Source organism: Pinus tabuliformis, chromosome 2_1, assembly GCF_031772625.1.
Source record: "Pinus tabuliformis cultivar Carrire ecotype Pingquan chromosome 2_1, CPIR1, whole genome shotgun sequence".
Lineage (NCBI taxonomy): Eukaryota > Viridiplantae > Streptophyta > Pinopsida > Pinales > Pinaceae > Pinus > Pinus tabuliformis.
The window spans coordinates 252,059,408-252,080,251 of record NC_142299.1 but is presented as its reverse complement, the minus strand read 5'-3'; positions in this window follow the sequence as shown (position 1 = coordinate 252,080,251).

Sequence of the window (20,844 nt, the reverse complement as noted above, 5' to 3'; positions counted from 1 at the left end):
AACTGGGACTACCAGCTTGATTTTTCATTATATTCCTTTCAATGTTACAATACATATTTATACATGCCGAAGCATCCAATACCATGGACCGAAAACCATCGCGTCCAAAAACATGTTCGAAAATTGTGCACAAAATCATAGGTGGGTCAGCCCAACCTAACATAGGTTCCAAAACCAAAATTTTCTGAGTCGCTGCCTCAGACCCCATAGAGTGGGGTTACTTACACCCCTCAAACGCCCTGTGACCCCCCCCCCCCCCCAACTATGCAATTGACGCAAAAAAAGGGGGGCTCCGGCCCCCCTCTAACTCCCCGGTTAACTATGTGGGCTAGTCGTGGAAAGAATATAACACAACCCAATAGTTTTATCTTCTCCTAAGGAGGTTAAATCATTAACAAAAATATAAATTCCATTGTATAAATAAAACATACCAACCTTTTCTCCTTTTTCTATTACTAGGTCTCTTTTAGTGACCTTCCAAGTTTTTTCTGTGAATGTAGTTACATAGCCTTCACCACCTAACTGCCCTGTTGAAATTAGATTTTTCTTCAGATCTGGGACATTCCTTACCTCCTTCAGTATCCATTGGTTTCCATTTTGTTTCTTTATAAAAACCTTACCCATTCTAACGATTTTACAGAGTTTACAATCACCTAAACAAACATTCCAAAATCTCCTTGAACATAGTCATGAAAATGTTTCGTATCAGGTGTAGCATGGAATGAAGCCCATGATTCAACCACCCAGACATCAATAATATTTTCTAATGAAATAATCAAAACATCTTGCAACACATCACATGTCATATTTTTTTCATTATTGCTCTCTTATTGTCCATCTCCTTCTTCTCCTTTTCGATATTTGTAGTGTTTCTTCATGTGTCCTTTCTTCCCATATTTACAGCACATTATCCATGATGTGGATTTGGATCTGCCTCTTCTTGACTTCTACAATTTCCTAGACTCCTTCCTCTTTCCATTTTTCTTCCCGTAGTCTTTGTAGTCAAAGCATTACCTGATGTCTCACTGAAGTTTTTCTATCACATTTCCATGCTAAGGATGGAACCAACAACATCATCAAACTTTAAAGTACTAGATCTAGAGACAAAGTTACTAATATCCATAACTAAGTCATTCCAAATTTGTGGCAATGAACAAAGAAATAATATAGCCCTAACTTCATCATCAAAATTTACCCCTACAAAAATTAACTGATTGGTAACCGTGTTAAATTCATTTAAATGATCACCAATAGATTCCCCTTCTGATATTACCATTTTAAATAGACGGTTCATAAGAAATACCTTATTTGAGGCCGAGGATTTTTTCATATAGTTTGTCCAATGTCATTATTAAACCTTTTTTTGTTATTTCCTTTGAAATGTTGAATGCCACCAATGCTGCCAGACATAGTCATATTGTTCCTAGTGCCTTTCTATTGATAATATCCCAATCTGCGTCTATCATACTCATCGACGTCTTTGATTTTCCACTCAATGGTAGGTACAAATATTTCTTATATAGATAATCTTCCATTTGCATCTTCCACAACTAGTCGTTTTGTCTATTAAATTTATCGGACCTAAAATTGCCATCTTCCATGACTACTCCCACTTGAATGAGGAACCCTTCTCTCCTGCGAGTTTATCATCCAAATAGACCTTCAAATCTCATGCTCGTTGTTAGAAATTATTGAACAGAGCAATGGAACACATAAAATATTGTGGAAACACAAATAAAAAATGCATAAAACAAGTGAGGCACAGATATATGTGATTCACCTAATTTGGGCCATGTCCACAGAGAAATAGACAATCCTTCCTTTTATATCATCCAACAAAATTAAGAGATACAACCTATAGAAAATTTGTTGTAATTTCCTCTTCACTCTCACACAACCTCCTCCTCTCTCTCTCCAAAAAATTATCCACAACCCTAATATAATTCCCTCATATAAACTTGAGGTTGCCTTCTAGGGAAAAAACCCTAATTTAATATAAATTCTTCTGTCAGATCATTTGCCTAATGAGAAAACCAAATTGACTACGAAACTACAATATTCTACAAGGCAATTTTTCATCTAGATTCAAGGGTGCTTCCCTTAAACCCCCGGCCAGGGGGGGTCCCTTTAAAAGTAGTCGTCACCCCCCTGGTGGATATCATATGCATGATGTTTCCACCCCGCTTAGGAACTGGTGTCCAATGCATCTGAGACCTTTGAACCAAAAATATAATCAGGCTCCACACCTTATAACGCATTCCTTAGCCATTCCCATATTAAACTACTAGGTTCATTCCTACAAGATGAGCTATTTGGTAGGGGCCACCCACGCTTTCATTGGCCAATCAAAAGCCCCGTCAATATTAGCTATCTAACAGATTGTCGTGACACCCACTGCTCAACACTTCCACTTTTTGCACCTAAAAACATCATATGGCTCCAACCGACGAGATGACATCATGATAACGTCATCAAGCCCATGTGTGGCTTCCTGAGTGGTGAAATGTGTCACCTAGATTTGGCCGATAAGCCCACCCAAAAATGTCAAATTTTCCTTCCATGTTTCCTCCATATAGCTATGTCATGGTCACTTCATCTACCATCATCATATCATGAGATCCAATCAAATGCTGCCACCTGTCTTGCTGGATGAGACAAAAAGGTTCCCCATGACCTTGGTTTTGAAAGAAATTCCCTTTGTAAATAAAAAGTCATCAGGCTCAAGAAAGCAACCTTGACACCACTCCATTTTCATTTGTGGTATTAGGATGAGTGGTCCCGAAGTGGTTCTTCACCATTGATCTATGTAATTGACAGTATGGGAAACTACCTTTTGGTGCCTTGAGGCTTGAAAATACTTCCATATCAAGGGATGTCAGAATGTCTCCACGTAGGCTGACACCTATCTCCCAACCGGGCTGGTTCTCCATTTCACTTTGCTTTGATATCCCTCTAGGGAAATCTTTGCGAGATTTTCTATCACTGTGGTGCCCTCCCAAGGCCTTTATCATTCACTGTCACTACCAACCATACTGCCATCATCATCTCGCTCAACTTCTCATCTTTTTGTGCTCTTCCACTATGTCTTGGTGCTTGTCTCCTGGTGCATTCACTATGTGCACCTTGAGGTTGCGTCGAGGTTATACCATCGGGATTCCTCCATTAGGCCAAACTATCAAGTAGGTTGTTCATGCAACCAATCAAAATGGCTTTCGCTACTTTTTTGTCCATGAAAAATCTACCCAACTCTTCCCTTACTGGCTCTGTTCTCAATTCTGCCAACTCTGGCCACTGCCAAACTTGGTCACACCTTTGATCGAAGGCCACATTTAACTCTGTTATCATGGACTTAAGGCCACCAAACTTTGACTGGAAATACGTTATGACCCACGAGGCCTATTTGCAGACTTCAATATACCATTGGAAAGCTCTTTCCAAGCACTATCCAAATATGCCAATCCTAGGAGAAGCTAAGTTTATTTATTGACACATAATCTATTCCAAATTATGTGACTCGCCATCCATCATAGCCTACCCTTCACTGCCAACATATGTTTCCTCTGATCTCAATTCCATTTTGGTTGATGTCAATGCCAACTTTCCAACAATCTCCCCCTTTGGCATTGATGGAAACATTCTAAGCTCCCCCTGAAACCACTCATGGTCTTATTCATCATTGTTCTTCTCCTAAGCACCAGTAATATTCTCCCCCTTTGGAATCAATGGCAATTGATTCTCTTGAAAAATCCCCTTGAACCATTGCATCCTACTCTTCAATTGATCCCACACGCTGAGTAGCTTCCAACAAGAATTATAATCAAGTCATTTGTGAGGAGGAGTCACAACCCCTATATGATGCTTGAGATGCTCAAAGGGATTTGTTGCAAGTTGCTTAGTAAATATGTCTGCAAGTTGGTATTTAGTGCCCACATATACAAGTTGCACAACACTAGCTGTAACCTATTCTCTTAAGAAATGGAACTTGATAGGAATTTTCTTGGCCATTGAGTGCATGACATGATTCTTAGAGATATTGATGGCACTAATATAATTATCAAACTTTAATGGAATGGTATCATTCAACTCTACGTTAATTTCCTTCAAGGTCTTCTTCATCCATATAATTTGTGAGCAACAAGTGCCATCTACAATATACTTTTCTTAAACAGTTGATAAAGAATGGAGTTGTGTTTCTTGCTGACCCAGGATAATAAGCTATTTACAAAAAGGAATTTTGCACTAGAGGTGCTCTTTCTGTCATCAGTACTCCTTGCCCAATTAACATAAGTATAGTCCTTCAACTTCAAATCTTTAATTTTAGCATACCACAATCCATAATATGATGTCCCTTGAAGGTATTTGAAAATCCTTTTGACAATGCTGGCATGACTTTCATGGGGGAAGGATTGAAATATTGCCACAAGTTCCACTGCATGCATGATATCTAATAACAACATTGTGATATACGTCATGATTCTTATCATTGATTTGTAGTCAGTCTAATTTACTAGTGGTGTCTCATCTTCTTTGCGTAACTTACAACCTATAACCATGGGTGTGCTAACTGGCTTGCAATATTCTAGTCCAATTTTTTCTAGAGCTTTTCATAGGTATTTGGATTGGGAGATAAGTACCCCATATTTTTATTGAGAAATTTGAAATCCTAAGAAGAAGGACAATTCTCCTATCATGGACATCTCAAACTCTATCTACATATAGTTTTCGAATTGATATCCCGATCATTTCAGATCGCTACCAAAGATTATGTCATCCACATACACTACCACAATTAGTAGATGATAATCTTCATATTTTATATACATATTGTTGTCTACATTGCCTTTCTTAAAGATTTCTTACTGAAGGTATCAATATAGTCTTTCATACCAGGCTCTAAGGGATTGTTTGAGTCCATATAAGGCCTTTTCCAGTTGGCACACAAACCCTTCATCTTTGGTGACCATAAACCCCTCTGGTTGCTCAATGTAAACTTCTTCCTCTAGATATCCATTGAGAAATGATGACTTCACATCCATCAAATATACCTTGTTGTTTTTATGATTGGAAAAGGAAATAAAGATTTTTATATATTTCGGTATACCCATTGGTTCAAAGGTTTCCTCAAAATATATCCCCTCTATCTAGGCATACCCTTTGTAGACTAATCATGTGTTGTTTCTGATTACATGACCCTGCTCATTTACCTTATTTTTGAAGACCTATTTTGTTCCTATGACATTTTTCTCTTTGGGCCTTGGAACGAGCTGCCAACTATGATTCTTCTCAATTTGTTCAATTTCTTCATTCATATCTCTCACCCAAGACTTGTCCTCACTTGCCTAACTAAGATGTTTAGGCTAAAACTTAGATAATAGAGAAATATTTGCAAAAATTGCACTTCTAACAAATTTCTTCCTTGCCTAGACACTAAGTCTTTGATCTCCAAGAATTTGACTCTTAGGATGTTCTTTCTATACATACCTAGAAGGTGTTTTGGGGTTTGGAGTTGTGCTCGTTCCTATGTCTTCATTATATGACTCTATTTCTTCATGGTATGGTGACATGATGGCTTAATTATCTTCTCCATCTAAGTTCATGTTTCCTTTGGAAGACTCAAATTGTGGTGCTATTTCATTTATTAGTACATCAATGCAATATTCAATGCTCTTTGTCCCTTTTTTGTAGCACTTTCATCCTTTACTTCGAGAAGAGTACCTGACAAATATACATTCATTAGTGTGTGAATCAAACTTTCAAGGATTTTTATCATTCCTTTTAATAAAAAAATTTCTCCCAAATACCTTGGAGTGTTTTACTGATGCAGGTCTTCCCTTCCACAACTCATAGGGAGTTTTATCACTATTAGGCATCAGTTGTGTTATGTTTGATAGGTATACTATTGCTTATGTTGCTTCTCCCCAAAAGGTGTGAGGTACTTCTACTTCATCCATCATAACTCTTTCCATCTCCTTGATTGTCCTGTTCTTTCTCCCAACTACTCCATTTTGTTGTGTAGTTCTAGCCACAAAATATTGTCTTCTTATGCCATGCTCTTCACATAATTATTCAAACTCTTTTGATGTGTATTCTCCTCCTCTGTATGATATAAAAAATTGATCTTTAGATATTTCTTGTTTTATACCTAATCTTTAAACTTATTAAAATATTTAAACACTTCTATTTTTTATTTTAAGAGCATGATCCAAGTGGCCATGGTAAAATCATCAATAAGAAGCATAAAATACCTCTCTCCTTTTCAGATTTTTGTTCTGGTTAGGTCACAAATATCTATGTGAATTAGCTATGTGGTCTAGATGAAGATAATTCCATTGTCTTGAAGTGAGTCCTAGCTTTCTTACCAAATTGACATGACTTGCAGATTCAATTATCAAGACTTCACAGTCTTTGCAATCCTCTCATAGCTTCTAGATTGTTGATTCTTACCATATTGTCAAAATTCATATGACCAAGTCTCATGTTCCATAATCAAGTTTCATTTTTCTTGGTCAGATAGTAACTTATTATGGAGTCATCAAACACATATACATTATTGATAGTTCTGACTTCCTTTCCCACCAACTTTCCATTCTTTTCCATTTGGATAACATAATATTTGTATTGAAAGGTCACATTATAGCCATTAACACACACATGGCTTACACTAAGAAAGTGGTGCTTGAGAACTTCTACATAAAACAGATTTTGGGCTTTATTATTTTCATCAAGACTGATTATGCCCTTACCCTTAATTCTTGTTGGGGCATTGTTGTCGAAAGTTACATTGTTCCCTTTGTCCTTTTCTTTTAGCAACATGAATTTTCTCTTATCCCAAGTCATATGCATGGAACAACTACTATCTACATACCATATGTTCTCTTGATTATGTTCCAACACAACAAGGCCACATTGTATGTTCTTTCTAGACTTGCATTTACAGTTCACCTTGTCCTTTGAAAAGGTTGGCTTCCAAGTGTTCTATGATTTATATGGATACACAAAAAAATAGCTTTATGTCCAAAGACATGAAATTTATAACAATTACCATAAAATATATTATTGTACCTGAAGTTAGATAGTTCATGAGTTGGTGCGTGAAGGTACCTCTGTTGTCTTGCAGATTGATTCATTCTCTAGTGGTGTGACCCCTTTGCGAAATTAGAATTATTATTATTCCAGTGATGTGATCTGTTGGTACCATTCCATGACCTCCTTTTTCCTCTTGAAACACATCGTTTGCCTACCTTTTTCCTTCATAGATCTCTTATACCCCTTGAAATTGATTAGTTAACAGTATTATAGTTGTTAGATGCATTAAAATTGATTTATGAGTTTTATGTTAAGAAATTAGGGATTTTTAATAAAAAGATTACAGGAAGTTACAACATCCTGTAAATGGTTCATTGTTTGACATATGGCATGACAGGTAAGCTAAAGCAAAGGGTAGGGACAAAAAATAGAATGTACAAGCATGGACGAACATCGATCCTACAGCAAAACCAACACTCCTGGTCGTATGGTCAAAGCTGGTCAAAGCCCAGCCTTTTGGTGACAAAAGCAGCAACAGCCATAGGGTTCCAAACCGGTTTAGTTTTGTTCCTTTTTGGGAAATCGGTTCAGAATGGAAATAACTTAAAAATCATTCCATAACAAAAGCGGCAACAGCTGCATAACGAATGTACATTCGATCCAAATGTAAACCGTGTGTTAGTTTTTTAAAAGACATATGTAGACACAGTTGTGTTGTTGTTGATCTCTGTACATCGTTTTGAAAAACAGAGCTTTTGATATCTTCAGAACTTAATACCAGAACTCAGTTTCAGTCACAACTTTGTTATTGTTCATGCGTTAACTCTGTAGTTGCTTGAGCGTATTCCAGTATACCGTTGAAACGCGGATGGGCCCTGCGTGGATGGGTATACTGTCATTTTATTTCACTAGCAATTTCTGAATATTCAATAGCATGCACAGTGATTAGAGTTTGGCTTATGATTTCATTGATTTAATTAGCAATTCTTATGAATGATGTTTATGATGGTGGCTTGAAGGATTCATCGTTGAGATCGTTGAACTGTATCCTGTAAGGGATCTGATCTTTCGTTATCTTTTTAAAGCATCTTCATGAACCCTGCTTTCCATGCAATTGAATTTTAGTGTGCCTATTATTTCAGTATGTTTTAATCTTTCATGAATGTTAAACGTTGAATGCTAAGTGTTCACTAGACATGGGTTTTATTCACAGCATCCTCGTAAGGGGATTAAAATCTTGGTTTAAGTAATACACAATGTTTTTAGAACAGTTAGATGAATTGAGTGACCTGAGTGTCAAAGTGATAGGGAACATACCTTAACCTTCCCTAAAGAAGTTCTATAACCTACCACTGTGAACACTTAGTTAGGAATCCTTTATGTCTATAGATTGTAGATGCATGCCTCAAAGTTTACATATCCTGGTCGATAATAAATATAGCCTAATCTAGCACCCTAGATTGGACACCACATTTTGGCGCCATTGCCGGGGAGGCGTAGTTAAAGGATTTAAAAAGAAAAAAAAAAAATTAATAAACAAAAACGAGCAAAAACATAGATTTAGAAGTCATGTTCACTTATGCCTAGATCTAGAGATAATCAAGGTAGATTCATAAAAACCCCCCATCCAAAAACTAACCTATCATCAGGAGCAGACCCTTTAGGAAATGTTGAACATACAACACCAGCTGAGGAAGTCACCATACAAGCATTAGAGGATAAACAAAAGTCAGGGAAAAGACTCACTCTCATCGAGAGGCAAACTTTATTAGCACACAAATCATAGAAGAAACACTTTCCTAGATCCTCTACACAAGGAGAAAGTAGCACAGTGACCGAACAATCTTTCTTTAATCTTCTCTTTGAAACAACTGACACTGACACAGAGGAACCTATTAAAATGGCTGAGGAAGGAGATGGATCAATACCAAATCAAGGACGAAGAGATGAAGAAGAGTCAACCTTTAAGTTTCCTATTCAAGAACCACAAGAAGATGATGAGATAAAAAAGAAAAACATACCTCCATCCGTGCTACCAAACTTTTATGGCATGGCTTCAGAAGACCCAGATTCATTCTTGTTCGAGTTTGACATTGTATGTCGAACATATGGTTACACAGATGATGTCCATAGGCTTAGACTCTTCCCAGCGACATTAAAGGCATTAGCCTTAAGATGGTTCATGGGGCTTGGTGAACATGCGATAACTGATTGGGATGGCATGAGAAGAATATTCCTAAAGAAATATCAACCTTATTGTAGATCGAAAGATTCCAAAGATGATATCTTTAGAATGAACCAACAAGAGGATGAAAATTTAGAGGAATACTTAGAACGGTTTGTCTACAATTTACAAAAATCCAAACACCGAACTATGCCTCTTGATTTGATTCGCATAATATTCTTGAAAGGCATTCGAGAGGAATACTTGGATGATCTTAATTTGATGGGCAAAGGTGACATTTCTACCTTACCTTTTGAAGAAATCACTGAATTATGCGAAAAGTATTCAAGGAGCAAAGCTAAAATTGGAAAAAGAACCATGTCATCCAAAGCCACAAAATCTGCTTCAACAAGTGTCACAAGGGCTGAAATAGGGAATCTGTTAGAAGAATTTAAAACAGATCTGTTAAGCACCTTAGGAAACCAAATTGACACTCTAAAAGCTAAAAAGAAACAAGAAGATGAAGATCAGATAATGGCTATCTTCTGCCCAAAATGCCAGAAGAAACATGCCTTAAAAGACTGCCCATTAGAAAACATCCAAGTTTGTGCCTTTTGTACTGAAAATCATGATATATTTAATTGTTCTAAAGTCAAGGTTTTGCAGAATTGTAATATGGCAGCTAATGCAAAGATGGAAAATGTATATTACATGGGCACAAAGAGACCATGGTAGCCAAGACTAGCACCTCAAGGTATGTTTCCAAATCAGAATTTGCAATTTCCTGTAAATGATCAGATGTATGCTCAGAATTCATGGAATGTACCCATGCCATGGCAGCACCAAAATCACCCACAGCAACAATGGAGACCATCTCAACAATACTCTCAATCATATCATACATATCCTCAATAATACCAACCATATTCGCAGCCATATCAACCATATCATCAACCATACTCGTCATATCCTCAATCATATCAGCAGTACCCTCAGCAGCAAGTTGTTTACCAACATCAACCTCAACCTACTTAACAAGCACTGCCTGTTCCTCCACCAATAAATCCACCACAATTACAATTTCCATCTAACTCACAACCTCCCAGACCTACTCAAATCCCTACTCAAACTGTCCCAAATCCAAATAACATAGCAGAGAGGCCAGCCTACAATGTGGAAGAGGGAACCTCATATCCCACACTACCCTTGCAAAATATCAACTTGAGGTCTGGTAAGGTACTCCACAAAGATTCTCCAACAATTGATAAACAAGAAGAAAACACAGAAAATGAAAACAAAATGACAAATCAAAGAAAATCAAACGACGACACCAAAGATAAACAAATGCAACCATTGCATCCACCTTTTCCAGACCGATTGGTCCAAATGAAACTTCCAATGTCTATACCACAGTTTGATGTTTTAGATGAGCTCAAGAATGTCTATATAAAAATTCCACTACTACAAGCCATAAAAGACATTCCCATATATACTAAAGCAATCAAACAATTGTGCCTTAAGAAGCCCACTAGGAAAAGGATTGATCCACAAACCATTCATGTTATAGGACATTTAGCTGGCCTTATGACAAATACCATCTCAATGGAAAAGTATGTTGATCCTGGTATCCCCAGAGTTACTACAATCATTAACAACATACATATTCCAAATACCTTAATAGATCCTGGGGCCGCAATAAATGTCATGACTCTTGAAACCATGAGAACACTCCAGCTCATAAATTTGCAACACACAACGATTGTTCTAGAACTAGCTGATAGGTCTAAAGTGATTCCTGAAGGGATTTTGGAGGACATAATTGTTTCACTAGACTCTTGGGAGTATCCAGTGGACTTCTTAGTTCTTCAACCCAAATCCAATTTAGGAGGGCACCCTATCATCCTTGGTAGACCATGGTTAGCGACTGCTGATGCATTCATAGGATGTCAATCAGGCAATATGATCATTTCACGAGGAACTGAAAGAAAACAACTCACTCTTTATCCATCAGCACAATCACCAGCAGTAGCACACAATTTATGGCTTGATGATAAATACAATGATAAAGAAGAAGTACAATCTGTTTTTAGCATCGACCAAATCTATGATTTTCAAGAACAGAATAATAATGATTTGGTAGAATTGTTCCTTTCTCAACCTGCTATTTCCGAAAATTTGAGAAACGACCAATATCATGCTGCAGATGAACTTTTAGCCCAAAATTTTCAGGAAACATGCACCATTCAATCTTTGCAAACAAAATTTCATGATATTTTTCCCATTCAATCCATCACAAACACACAAAGTCAGATCATAGAGATTAGTCCAGGGAAAACTCTGAACATTGGCAATCACCTAGACTCATCTCAGCAAGAGAAATTGATTCAATTATTGAGAAAATACCAGAAAGCATTTGCTTGGGACTACACCGATATGCATGGGATTCACCCCGACACATGCACTCACCATATTTATACTGATAGTACTATCAAACTAGTGAGGCAACCGCAGAGACGAATGAAACCCATGCTCCAGGATATTGTCAGAGAAGAATTGCAAAAACTGTTGAGAGTTAATTTTATATATCCTATTTCTGACAGTCAGTGGGTATCCCCATTGGTAATAGTGCCCAAGAAAAATGGTAAGTGGCGAATTTGTGTTGATTACAGACAATGGAACAAAGCAACGCTCAAAGATTATTTCCCACTACCATTTATTGACCAAGTGTTAGACACATTAGCTGGGAAATCATCATTCTCTTTTCTTGATGGTTTCAGTGGCTACAACCAGATCACGATAGCCTCAGAAGACCAAGACAAAACCACATTTACTTGTCCTTGGGGCACTTATGCTTATAATGTTTTGCCATTTGGACTTTGCAATGCTCCAGCTACATTTCAGAGAGCTATATTAGCTATTTTCGCTGATTTAGTTCATGATTGTGTTGAAGTTTACATGGATGATTTTTCAGTATACGGCAATTCATTTGAACATGCATTAGAGAACCTTGAAAGAGTTTTGAAAAGATGTATTGAAGCTAATCTATCCCTGAGCAATGAAAAGTGCTTTATGATGTTAAATGAGGGGATAGTATTAGGCCACTATATTTCTTTTCAAGGCATTAAAGTTGATCCATCAAAAATCCAGATCATTATTGATTTGCCAATTCCAAAGAATCAAAGAGAGGTAAGAAGTTTCCTTGGGTATGCAAGCTAATACAGAAGGTTTATTGAACATTTTAGTAAAATATCTTTACCTTTGTTTAAGCTTCTAACAAAAGATGTACTTCTCAACTGGAATGAGAATTGCCAGCAAGCATTTGAAACACTCAAAAAGAAGTTATCAACCGCACCAGTCTTAAAAGGGCCTAACTGGAGCCTACCATTTCATATCTTTACAGATGCATCTGACACTGTAGTAGGTGCCTCATTAGGCCAAAAAGAGGAATCTTGTAATTATGCCATTTATTTCATTAGAAAAAATCTAACACCTGCAGAATTAAACTACACAGTCACAGAAAAGGAAACACTCGCCATCATATATGTTGTGAATAAATTCTGACATTATATAACTGGTTATGAAGTCTTTGTACATACTGACCATTCTACCATTAGACATTTAATGAATAAACCAATAAATAGTGGCAGAGTTACCAGATGGTTATTATTGTTACAGGAATTTAACATCACAGTGTTAGATAGACTAGGTAAAGAGAATCAGGTGGCAGATTTTCTTTCTAGACTGCAAAATCAAGGAAGAACACCTCCATACTTTACTCCAAAGGAAAAGAAGAGACTAGTCAAACAAAGTGCTCGATACTCATGGATTAATGGCGATTTATTTTACACTGGTTATGATATGATTATTAGACGATGTGTAAGAAATGATGAGATAATTGATATTTTAAAATCTTGCCATGATGAACTGTGTGGTGGGAATTTTGCAGCTAAGCGAACAACATTCAAAATTCTTAGTCTTGGATACTACTGGCCATCCATTTTTAAGGATTCCAAGAAGTACGTGAAGAGTTGTGATAGCTACCAAAGAATGGGCAGGGCAACAGCTACAGATGAGATGCCACTTCAGCCCCAAGTACACCTAGGGCCATTTGAAAAATGGGCTCTAGATTTTATAGGACCCATTAACCCAACCTCCAATGGTAAGAAGTACATCTTAGTATGTACTGATTACGTAACAAAATGGGCTGAAGCAAAAGCACTAGTTAGAGCAACCGAACAAACAGTGGTAAACTTCCTTTTTGAAGAGATTTTTGTAAGGTATGGAGTACCAAGGGAGATAGTGACTGATCAAGGTACTCAATTTACTTCAAAGTTAGTGAAGGACATCATAGAAAAATACCAAATCAAGCACAGAAGAAGTACACCTTACCATCCATAGGCCAATGGCCAGGTGGAGTCCACAAACAAAACTTTGGAAGGAATTATCACTAAAACTGTGGCAATGAACAGGAAGAATTGGGAAGAGAAGCTCAAAGATGCACTCTGGGCTTATAGAATTACGTGGAAGAATACTACAGGATTTACACCATACCTGTTCGTGTATGGAAAAGAGGTAATGCTTCCTATTGAGTTTCAAATACATACTTTTAAAATGGCTGCAGATTTGGAAATTGATCTGAACCAAGCACAACAAGAAAGAATTCAGCAGTTGAACCAGCTGGATGAAATGAGGCAGCAAGCAGAGGAAACAACAATCCTCATGCAAAAACAACGGAAGCAGTGCCATGATGCACATATCAAGAAGAAACAGTTCAAGGAAGGAGACTGGGCTTTACTCTTTGACTCTAAATTCAGAGATCATAAAGCCAAGTTTACCACACATTGGATGGGTCCATACCAAATTATTCAGGCTTACGATAATGGATCAGTCAAGCTCATCACTATTGATGGAGAGGGTCACTCCTTTATTGTCAATGGTCATCGCCTGAAACTTTACAATAAGCCCGTCAGCAAGCAAAATTTTCTCCAAACAGTATCTCAACAAAGAGAGGTTGAGATATTGCAGCCTTCAGCTGCAGTATCTCTGCCTTAGTTCATTTTATTTCAATTTAGCCATTCAAAATAAATAAATAAATAAATATATATATATATATATATATATATATATATATATATATATATATATATATATATATATATATATATATATATATAATAATAAATAAATAAATAAATAAAAGAGTTACCAAAATTTTTACTTGAAAACCAATTCGTTGGCTGGTAAGAATTTTTTTTCTTTTCTGTTTCAATTCACTCATGACTCGAGGACAAGTCAACATTTTAGTGGGGGAGAAGCATCAGTATTTTTATCTTACCTCCTCCTTGTAAATTTCTTGTTTCATTTCCTCACTGTAAATTTCCAAAGAAGTTGTTTCAGCACTCCAGATTTCAATAAAGAAGTTGTTTTTGTCCTTGTTTTATCTTAGAGGGACCTGTTGCATTCGAATCTATCCCAAGGGGACCTGTCATGAACAGCAAAGATTAGTCAAAAGAGACTAGTCCTACCTAGCATGCCAATGCAACGCTTGAACAACCAACAAAAGCGTAACGTATTCTTTATTCTTAACATTTAAATTCTTAGATTAATTTTTAATGTTAAATTTAATAACTGTGACTGCTACGATCAATTTCAAAAACACCTCCATACCTATCACCCCTTATCCTATTGTTAATCCCTATCATCTCCCAATACTCCAGCCTATCTCATACTTATACGATTTTGTTAATCCCCTCTCATATCACCTTTTCAGCCTTTGTTATCAACCAATTAGACCCTACTGCCGTTCCAACATCTCTATTCGGCCAGGTACCAACAGAAGTGGGACACGTGGTGAATTGTTTGAAAACCAAATGTTATGCGGGTTTGTTCATTATGTTTGAAACGGCCAAATTATGACTTAACCACTCGACGAAGCCAAATGATGCAAACGACTACCTAATATCATGCTCCAGTACTCCATATATGTTTCTAGCGCTCTTATGATGGTATCCATACGACCAGTATAGCCATTCCTATGTTACAAAACATGAATATGCTATGAATTGAGTCAAGCCGGTTATTTCACTTTCATTCTCAGTTATTCTATGTTAGCATTCGACTTCTATGATTTCAACAGTAAGGACTGAAAGTAGCAAGCGCTACGAAAGGAAAACATAGTCATTTGGGTTTACAAGTTCGACCTCCACCATAATTACAAGACTGTCATCTGGGCATCGCTTAAGTCACTAAAGGAGCTAGTGTTGAAGAGCCGAGGGTGCCACCAGGTCAGCAGTGTGGGGCGGAAGACAAAAGGTAACAAACCAAAACATCTTTGTTGAATTTGCAAACATAAACAAAGAAGAGTTAGAGCAAAATTCTCTGTCAAAATGACCAATAGGGTCAAGCCAAGCATATTTGACAGTTCTCAGTACCACGATGACTGCATTTCAATTCTCAAAGAAAAACAATGGCTGACCTTTTTAGAGAAGTTTTGTGGAAGTAATGAGGAGGTCACTAAACAGTTTTCTTTTACATTCAATGGGGAGAAAGCTTTGATAGGTAATTTTTCATTCAGGGTTTCGGAAGATGCCATAGCTTAGTCCTTAGGGATCGGCCTAGAAAGGGAGAAATACTTCAGGACAAAACAATTCAAAGAAAAGTCATGGACCCAATTCATGTCCAGATCAAGGGTTTCATCCATTAATTGGAGGAAAGGCGTCCCAAGGAGCTGGCTGGTGCATCCGTGGGACGAGATGGTCTATATCATCCAAAAATTTGTAACTTGTGAGGGCCGCTACAGCATTGTTTACTTGTACCATATCAAACTACTGTTACATTTGAAAGGGCAGTGTGTTATTAGTCTACCAAACTTCCTCTTGCAAAGCCTAACCAAAATGTCAAAAACCATTCAAAAGCAGAAAGGTAACGAAGACAAGAGCTTATATCACTTTGGGCTAGTTAAAATTCTTATTGAGTATGAGTTACAAAGAAGAGGAAAAATGTGGAAGGAATTCTTGGCTGCCAACCAAATTAAAGATGAAGAGGACAAGGAAGAACAGCAGGAGAACTCAGGATTTATGAATGATATTGATGAAGAGATTCCTGTGCATAAAGCAAGAAATGTACCTCCACCTGTTAGCAGTGTGAGGACGAGGAAAATGAGGAAAGAGGATGCTTAGAAAGCAGAGCAAGATAAAAAATTTACCACCTATACAAGAAGAACCAGGAGAACACCAAAGACCCAGCTACAAGAAGACCAACCCGAATCAAATATACCTGTACCAATGGATATTGAGAGTAGTGCTCACTCACAACCTGGACCAGGAGCTGAGATGGAGGTTGAGAGCAACAATAGGCAAGAAAAAGAGTCACTACCCTCCATTAAGAAACAAAGGAAACTGGAAAAGCAAATTGAAAAGTTAAAGGAAGAACTGATGGAGGAAAACATGCTGGAAAAAGTCATCAAGAAAGAAAATGAAATGCTAACAGCACAGAGTAAAGAGACTCAACAAAAAAATGAGAAGTTAAGAGAACAAATCAAGGAACTTGAAGCTGAACAAACTGACATTTGTAAGTGGGCAACTAAATGGTATAACCAAAAGAAGGTCCTCAAGGAAAAGTACAAAAGTTTAAAGCATGAGCTCCATGGTCAGAAAGATGCCCAAGTGAAGAAGAACATGGATACATTGTTGAAGGCAGCAGAGGTACAGGCAGGGACAGAGTTTAGAGACAGCACATCAGGGTTAGCATGAGGACATGCTAATTCATTAAGCCTGGGAGAGATGTTGGTACCATTCCATGACCTCCTTTTTTCTCTTGAAACACATCGTTTGCCTACCTTTTTCCTTCATAGATCTCTTATACCCCTTGAAATTGATTAGTTAACAGTATTATAGTTGTTAGATGCATTAAAATTGATTTATGAGTTTTATGTTAAGAAATTAGGGATTTTTAATAAAAAGATTACAAGAAGTTACAACATCCTGTAAATGGTTCATTGTTTGACATATGGCATGACAGGTAAGCTAAAGCAAAGGGTAGGGATGAAAAATAGAATGTACAAGCATGGACGAACATCGATCCTACAGCAAAACCAACACTCCTGGTCGTACGGTCAACGCTGGTCAAAGCCCAGCCTTTTGGCGACAAAAGCAGCAACAGCCATAGGGTTCCAAACTGGTTTAGTTTTGTTCCTTTTTGGGAAATCGGTTCAAAATGGAAATAACTTAAAAATCATTCCATAACAAAAGCGGCAATAGCTGCATAACGAATGGACATTCGATCCAAATGTAAACCGTGTGTTAGTTTTTTAAAAGACATATGTAGACACAGTTGTGTTGTTGTTGATCTCTGTACATCGTTTTGAAAAACAGAGCTTTTGATATCTTCAGAACTTAATACCAGAACTTAGTTTTAGTCACGACTTTGTTATTGTTCATGCGTTAACTCTGTAGTTTCTTGAGCGTATTCCAGTATACCGTTGAAACGCAGACGGGCCCTGTGTGGACGGGTATACTGTCATTTTATTTCACTAGCAATTTCTGAATATTCAATAGCATGCACAGTGATTAGAGTTTGGCTTATGATTTCATTGATTTAATTAGCAATTCTTATGAATGATGTTTATGATGGTGGCTTGAAGGATTCATCGTTGAGATCGTTGAACTGTATCCTGTAAGGGATCTAATCTTTCGTTATCTTTTTAAAGCATCTTCATGAACCCTTCTTTCCATGCAATTGAATTTTAGTGTGCCTATGATTTCAGTATGTTTTAATCTTTCATGAATGTTAAACGTTGAATGTTGAGTGTTCACTAGACAGGGGTTTTATGCACAGCATCCTCATAAGGGGATTAAAATCTTGGTTTAAGTAATACACAATGTTTTTAGAACAATTAGATGAATTGAGTGACCTGAGTGTCAAAGTGATAGGGAACATACCTTAACCTTCCGTAAAGAAGTTTTGTAACCTACCACTGTGAACACTTAGTTAGGAATCCTTTATGTCTATAGATTGTAGACGCATGCCTTGAAGTTTACTTATCCTGGTCGATAATAAATATAGCCTAATCTAGCACCCTAGATTGGACACTACATGATCCTCTATGGATTGTTACCTTTCTATATTCAATCGTTCTTTCTTGATACATCTTTCCATGGCTTTGAGGTTCCTCAAATCCTATGGACCTAAAGTTCATCTTACATGTAGAAGATTTCAGTGATCTAGAGTATCCTAGGCCTATTTTGTCTTCTGGGGACATTTGACTATTCAGGATATGATATATCTTTCTTGTTCCTTCTTCAAAATTTTCATTTATACCCTTATCTGCCTCTGATCTCTCAAGATCCACTCTAAGAGAGACAACTTCTGCCTCAAGACTCTGACATATTTCTTCCCATTCATGGATCAAATTATTAAGAACTTTTTCTTTTCATTTAGCTTCTTATAATTTGACTTTTGGAGAAATAATTTTGTCTTTGCATTTTTTTGAGATTATTTCCTTCTTTCTTTGAACAACTCTTACTTTAGATGCTTGATTTCTTCTTCTAGTTTCTCATAGTTTCCTTGTTTTTCTTCTAGTAGAGGAGCTAAATTGCCTTTTCTTTTTGTGGCTTCTTCGAGTTTTTCTTTTTTAGGAACAAATTTCTCATTCTATAAGTTTTATATATCTTCCTCAACACGTTGCAACTATTTTTTTAGCTTCCTCTTCTTTCTCTTGGCCTTATTTAACTCATCAAGAGCACTAATGAGTTCCCCTTCAAAGTCCACTACTCCTACTTCCTCTTCTTCCTCTTCAAAGTCTAAAATACTTTGTTTCTTTGAGACTAATCCAAATGCCATAAGTAAATACTCATTTGAATCATATTCTGAGGAGATTTTGTTGTCTGAAGTTAGTGATGAGCTATCCTCTTTCGAGTAGAGCCCGTTTTTCTTATAGAACTTTTTCTTCTAATATTTTTGACATTTGTTTCTCATTCTTTTATCATCTTCCTTTTCCGTCCTTTCTTTGTAAGGGCACTTGGATGAAATTGTCTAAATATTCCGCATTCAAAAAACTTAAAGGGAGGCTTCCGTTTATAATTTCCCAAGCCACGCTTTAGTTTCCTAAAAAATTGAGCAAACTCCTAATAATATTCACAACTGTAGCAATCTTGATGATCTTTGTGTTCCTTGGCCTTCTTGGACACTTTGAACATTGCCTCCTTGGGTTCAAACTTCTCTTTTCCTACTATTAGCTCATAAGCTGTGAGAGTACCAAGAAAATGATCTATCATGATATTCTTTAAATTGGACATGCCTTTAATGGAAGATACTTTGGAATTAAATCTCATGGGCAAGGATCTTAAGACCTTTTGAACAATTATATATTGTTTGACATATCCACCGAGTCCTCTAGCCATATTGGTTACTTCATCAACTCTGAGAAACTATTTTTCTATACTTCCTTCTTCACTCATTTCTAAGCTTTCAAACCTCATTCTAAAGGTTTGAAGTTTGGCATGGTTAACTTTATCATCTCCTTCATGACTCTAATTAAGCTTGATCCATACTTCCCTAGAAAACTTACAGTGCATAAATTTTATGATTTAAGATTGACTAAGGCCAAAGATAATGGCATTAATTGCTTTAGTATTATTTCCATACAATTTTTTACCATCTACATTAATGCAACAGACATTAGGGACATCATAATCTACTAGTACAAAGCTCCAAAAATCTACTCCCAGTGACATAATATAGGCTTCCATCCTAACTTTCCAAAAGGAATAGTCTGTCCCATCAAATATTGATATTTTACTTGAGTAAGAATCATGACCCTCTTGCCTAGACATCATTCCATATGGATCTACCTTCAAAAGGTTAGACTATTCCTGAAGGAACTTGGTTCTCATACCAATTGTTGGAATAAGGAATTACTGGGGGGGTTGAATTGGTAATAGTGGGGTTCTTTAAAATTTATGTGAAAAACATCAATTATTTTCACTACTATCAATTATTTGAGGGAGCATTCATACTATAATAAACTTGAACAACAAAATAAGACATTCACATAAATCAACTGAAAAACAAACACATATTGACACAGGTATTTTTACGTGGAAATTGAGAGGGAGAAAACCACCAATTTGTTTGTTACTATGATATAATTTAAGCACCCACTTAATTACAAGTTGTTTATGAGCACCCACTCATAGGAGGCCCAAAACCCATTTAGATAGAAAGCTACAACTTACCAAAAGGAAATAGCCTCTTAGGAATGCATTCCAATACCTTATCTAGTCATTGTTCTACTTTACCTACAATTTCAAACTAAAAACAAAGGATGTTACATTTTCACAAAAATATAAATATGATCAAATGCAGTACTAGCTCCTTTCCTACAACTCTGCAATTTTCCTTCGAACCATACTCCCTGCTGCTCAACTAGCTCTGGCCACTACTCTTTGCTTCATTGTATCTCTATTACACCCTTGCATACTCACAATGTTGCACACTTTAGCTCACACAAATTCTACATTCACCCATATTGGTCAATTGCTCTATACTGTTTTATTCCTATGCAGTGCTAGGAATGATGTTGTCTCTAAAGTGATCCACACAACCCAAGTGTACTCAACATATGGATTCCCATACTATAGTCACTTCTATTTTCA